The sequence below is a fragment of the Onychostruthus taczanowskii genome, unplaced genomic scaffold, assembly GCF_017590055.1.
Source record: "Onychostruthus taczanowskii isolate IOZ18803 unplaced genomic scaffold, ASM1759005v1 scaffold14, whole genome shotgun sequence".
NCBI lineage: Eukaryota > Metazoa > Chordata > Aves > Passeriformes > Passeridae > Onychostruthus > Onychostruthus taczanowskii.
The window spans coordinates 11,333,922-11,339,921 of record NW_024498573.1 but is presented as its reverse complement, the minus strand read 5'-3'; positions in this window follow the sequence as shown (position 1 = coordinate 11,339,921).

The window sequence follows — 6,000 nt, the reverse complement described above, 5'->3', positions numbered from 1 at the left end:
CTTGCTTATGTAAGTATTTGCTGAGATACTTGTGATATAACTATTCTACTTCCCAAGGCATTAGCTGTTCTGCTGAAGTGATATTGCGTTACACTGTGTCGTGGACTGATTCTAAACAATAAAAGCAATATCATTTTGGTAGTTTTCTCTAGGATATCAGACTGCTCTACAGAGTATTCATTAACATGCAGGAGTGGAGACTGACTGGCTGCTCAAGCTCCCTTCCTTAACTGATTTAAACCAGATTGTATATGTCTGCAATTCAATGAAGAACTTGCATAAAATTCAATCCCTGTACCTTATTATTTTTCCTCATGCACCTCAAGGCCCTTATGAGAAATGCTTTAATTAAAGAAGCATCACCATGGCTTTAGTCTCACTGGTTTAAACTCTAGAATTGACATGATATTTTTCCCTGCTCTGTAAAGAGAACAGGGAAAAAAAGAGTTGAGAGGGAGACAATAAAATACTCTCTCCCTTTGTCAAAACTGATAGAACAGATTTGCAGAAAGTATTGCTTTGTACTTTTGCTCCTAAACATCCACTTTCACAAAGCATAGCTTGAGTCACTGAAAACAGTGTTTTGAGAGTGACAATGAGTGGGTAGATGTTTGGCACTGCTGGGTTAGGAGATCTCCCACCTTTCCCTGCCATTTGTATTGGAACTGCAAAGGTGGCCATAAAGTGGTTTTGTTCTATGTAGCCTAAGAAAAATTCATGGTTTGTGAGATTGATACAATTTACCTTTTGTTTAACAGGTTTACTACTCACCAAGTGAGCACAGTACTTCTGCATTAAATATTTTTCTCTGTAAAACACATCGCAGATGAATTCCACCTTGGAATAGCTTCAGTGTTCTAAGTCCTATCAAACCCCAGAAAATCAGAAACAGGACTGAAAATAGCATCAGGTGTTTCAGTCTTTAACTTATGCCAGAGTGCAGTGTAGATGCTCTGACGTGGGGCTGATGGCTTTCAGAGGAGATGCATCAGAGGGCTCACCAGGGCTTTTTGGGTTTATGTCCTCTTCTTGCCCAGCACTCAGGCTTAAGTCCTGCAGCAGTGTAATTAGTGTTAATCAAACACTGTTGGATTGTCTGTAGGTACCTTCCTACTGCTGACACAGAAAATTTCACTTTTTAGCTTACATCATTTCTCACTTAGGGCTGATGACATAAATACACATATTAAAGTGGGATTTTATTCAAACTACTTTATTTATTGAGTGATTAACTCTGGTAGGTTCCTGACTTGAACAAGAGTCATAGTCATACCTTGAGACGTAGAACAAGCAGTTTGATGCTGTGTGTAACTGATCTGTTGCACACTGGCTGTATCACACCTGTGTTGTTTTCAGGTCCCAGACCTCCCTGTTGGAACATCTTCCCTGTATTGCTGGCAATGAGTGCACTGTGGCGTTCCAACAGGAATTGCAATTTAGTAGATTTATACTTTCATAACAGATTTGCAAAGTATATATTGCAGGGGCCAGCAGAATTGATGATCTTCAAATTTACTCTCACTTCTCAGCTTAAGGTACCATTTTCAAGGAACAATTAAAGCTAAGGTACTTTCCAATTATGCTCAAAAATATAAGAATGCAAAAAGAAAAAAGAAGGGGAAAAACCTCACACCCAAACCAAACACTGCCCCCCTCAACCTGTTTTTCTATTTTTTTTCTTTTCTAAGTAACCATTATATCCTAGTGAAAATTGCAACTGTAAAATTTTCTTCTGTTATAGCATTATTTGTACTTGTATATTTTAACAATTTCCTCTTTAAAAGTTGCAGATGTATTCTGGGGCAAACATCACTGTGTTTTCCTATATGATGGAAGAGACAGTTTCCTTACTTGGCAGAGTTGCTGGGAGACTTTATCAACTACTGTTTGTGATAAATACGAAGTTGCAAAGAGAAGCTGGTAGGCATCAGCAAGAAACAGTCATTTTTTGATACTGTAGGAAATAAATCCTGGAAATGCTAGTCTCTGCTTATCTTGCTGTGGCAAAGTTTGTGAGGTTTTGTCTCCTGAATCTCCTGGAGCAGCAAAACAAGTGTATTCACCAAGGCTGCAGTAAATGACAATGGTTATGAGCAATTATCTTGAAATCATTCTCAAAGGCCATAGCTTTCAGAAAGACACCCTACTGCATTTCTTCAAAACAAAGAACCTCAGTAATTATTCATCTTTATTTTACCAGGTTTATTAAATGGTTCAGTGGCCTGATTCTGGCAGAACAAAGGGAATTGAATAGAAATGTAATTATATATTTGTGCTACAGGTTTGGCCATGCTTCTGCTTTTCTAGAAAATTTAATGCCTGTTAAAATTATCCATCCTGATGCATATGCAAACAGCTGCGGCTGTCTCACTGTTCTGAAAGGTTTTACTTGTCATAGTACTGTCAAAATATTCCCAAAAAAAACCAAACAAAGTTTTGCTCTCCAGTCCTCTGCTGGTGTTCCATCAATTCTCAAACTGCTTGGCTATTATAGACCAATGGGTGTGACAACTATACTCTCTTTTAGAGCTGTGTATAGTCAGTAAATGGCTCTTACAGAAATCAGTGCAAGCTAAAACTCTGCAAGTTCTGTCTCTGCTACAAAGGATTTTCTTTCCTGTGCACAGTACAAATAGCACAGTATTCAGTGTGCAGACTTGATTAACTGCATTGGCTGAGCCAAGCAGGCAGCTCTATTCACATCCAAATCACTCACACAAGGCTTCTCAGAACTCAGCCGGGGTTTATGTGCACACATTCATTGATCTTTGATGGAGATCACCGTAAAGAATTCTTGTTTGAGTAGTAAAGCAAAATCATTCTTTCTGGCTTTTTAAAATCAAACTGAATAGACTACAGTAAGGATGACTTTACAACCTACCAACTTTAAATGGTGAAAACTTTCAAGTTTTTATAGAAACTCGCTAATTTGGAGATATAAATATGACAGGAGACTTTAGGATAGGCTGTTGGTTTTTAAAAAGCTGCTTTTCTTCCTACATCTTCCAGCCTTCACCCATTTTCCAGAGCTAAATCTCCTTCAGAGTCCTCTCTTTTTAATTTCCCTCAAACAATCTAAAAATAGAATATAATGTCTCCAGGATTTTTGGGGAAGATGGGACAGGTTATTTTTTGGGTTTGGGGTTTTTGGTATTGTTATTTGCTTGTTTGTTTTGTTCTGTTTTGTTTGGGATTCTGGTTGTCTTCTTTTCCCCCAGACTAACTCTCCCTTCTTCAAGAAGTGTTTGGACATTGGCCACAGGCACATGCTGTGATTCTTGGGGGTGTCCAGTAAAGGGATAAAAGCTGGACTGTGATGATCCCCCTGGGTCACTTCCAGTTCAGGATATTCTGTAGTTCTATGGTTCTAATTTAGAAAAATACAAAATGGGAGATGTTTGTTCAGCTTTTCACACTGTAAAATGTATCTGTTGGGTTTTTTCTTCTTTTAAATAGAATGTTGTTAATATAGTTCTGCCTAATTAATATCAGGGAGAAGAAGCTTATTTCGTTATTACAGCATTCACTGGTTCCTATTGTTAACAAATTCCTCAGGGCTCTGAGCAGACATGAATAAGTTAATCTGAGGAGGCCAACAATCCCCAAGGTATTTGCCTACACCCACCAGCTTTGGACAGAAAACTCCAGTGTAATATCATTTAAAAAGAAAGAAAAAAATAAAGAAAGCCCTTCTTAGTGTGACATTCCTGCTGAAGCCCACATGTTCACTTGTCCGGCATGTGGGAGAGCACAGCCAGTCCTGGCCTCCAGTTCATAACCTCCCCTTTCATCTCGTTACTCTGGGCCAAGAACCAGAGATCAGAAACCGTAAAGCATCATTTGAGCATGGCTGCAGGGGAATGGGGAATTCCAAGAGATTATTTGCTTCTAGTGACAAGTAAGGACTTTAGTCCATTTAGCATCTTTTGCTTTGCTTGATAGCTAATAGATATAAAAGAGGTTAAGCATATCAAACTTCTCAACTTCTCTTTTCTTCCCGCCTAGACATGACACAGCACTTCATAAACAGGAGGAAAATTTGCAAAGTATCCTAAGCTTCATCTTTATCTCAGCTGTTTCTTCTGAGTGTCTCAGAGGAAAAAAAAATCTCTTTTACTTATATCTCAACAGCTAAGGAATCTCTCTTCAATTCCACTTTGTTCCACATTCTAACAAAGTAAATAAAGCAAAAATAACTTGTGTCTCTGAACCAAGTTTGCCTGTCTTTGCTAATTGTGGATGCAGGTTTCCTTTCAAAGAGGATCATTTCTTCCCAAGTGCATGCTCCAAGGAGGTAAGAAATTATTATTTGTTACAATCATAATTGAGTTTGTCCTGGTATTTAACTGCAGAAATGCTGAGGCTGGGGCTCTAGAATATGTGGATTGTTCCGTGTCTAGAAAAGGGCTTCCTTTCTTTCCAGGGTTCTCGAGTTGTTGTCTTCTTTCTAGCTCCTCCAGCTGGAACTGAAGAGTTGAATATGGAGGTTTATTTCACCTTTTACAAAATGTTCTGCTCTTCCTTTTCCTGAAACTTGGTGCAGCTCCCTAATTAACTGTTTCCAAAAGTCTAAGAAACTATAAATCTTTATCCCAGCAGGAACTGCACTAATGTTCTCAGTGATGAAAGGCAAACAAGATAGTGTATCACAGCAGCATGCCTCTTTCTACAGAGACAGATATTTCACCATCTTATAAATAGTAACGTTTTATGGAGCAAGAAAAAGAGAAATTGTGTCTTTTAATTTATTTTTTAACATAAATATTATATATTACTTTAAAAATGTTGACAGGTCAAAATCAGTGATGGTGTCCCTCATCCAAAGATATTCCTGTCACAGAACATGATTTGACTTAGTTCGCAGAGACAGAACTTTAAAATCAAAATTTGAATTTGATCCCACTGTCAACCACAGATCTAAACGCTTTCTGTTCTCACTATTGCAGGAAAAAAAAATACTGTGACTCTCCATCTTTTTGACTTCAGGCAACCCTGGAAATGATGGAGATTTCCCTTTGTCCCTTTAGTGCATGCATGAAGATTGTTTGGAAGGCCATAATGCTCATGGAATTCCCCATGGAGCAGATGCACAATCCTTTCATTTTGTGGGGTGTCACCTGAGGCACCTGGCATGTGCAGCTGTCCAGCCTGCACCTGGGGGTGGCCTCAGACCAAAGTGTGAGCTGTACTCACTGTAGCCCCAACCGAGGAACCAGAGCTTGGCATCTTTAAAAGTTATGGCAGGATGATTCCCTGTGCATGTAAGTGCTAAAGGAAAATGTGCAGTGATTCTCCTTCTTCATGCCAGCAAGGGAATCTGTTTTATCACTCATTTCTGTTATGTCAGCAGTTATCTCAAAGGTGAGTCTTTGCATAACTAGCATTAAATACTATCTAGCTGGTTAGCACCTGGAATTGATTTTGGAAAAGCCTTCTTTATGTTTCTTGATAAAGTAAGGATTAAATAGGAAGTGCTTTACTTTGGTTTGGTTTTCTTTTTTTTTTGGTGGGGTGTTGTTCATAAATTCTAGTTTTATCACCCAGAGTACATTCATATGGGTTTCAGGACATATCTAGCTTTCAGCTTACTGGTTATAACTCTGCCCTTTTGCATTCAATTGGAATTGACTAAATGGATTAAGAAGTAAAAATCTTTACCTTAAAACCGGCTTAAGGCCAAGGAATGAAGATCCCCAATTCTGCTGGTTACCCCTGACACACTTGCTTGCCTTTAGCATTTCAACTATTTAAGATTAAATTCCTAACAGATAAGAAGCACAAGTAGCTCACTATTCGGAGATTAGAAGTGTGATTTTCAAACTGCAGATATATAAGTTGTAACCTGCAGAATGGTTAAGAAAAGCACATTCTATAGAAGGTTTCTAAGCTCCTAAGCAGTTACAAATTCCCTGAACCAATTCTGATAACAAAAATAATTTCCTGTTAGTAGTGATGTCCACTGACCACATTTCACCTTGGCTTCTTACTGCAGACTGCAGT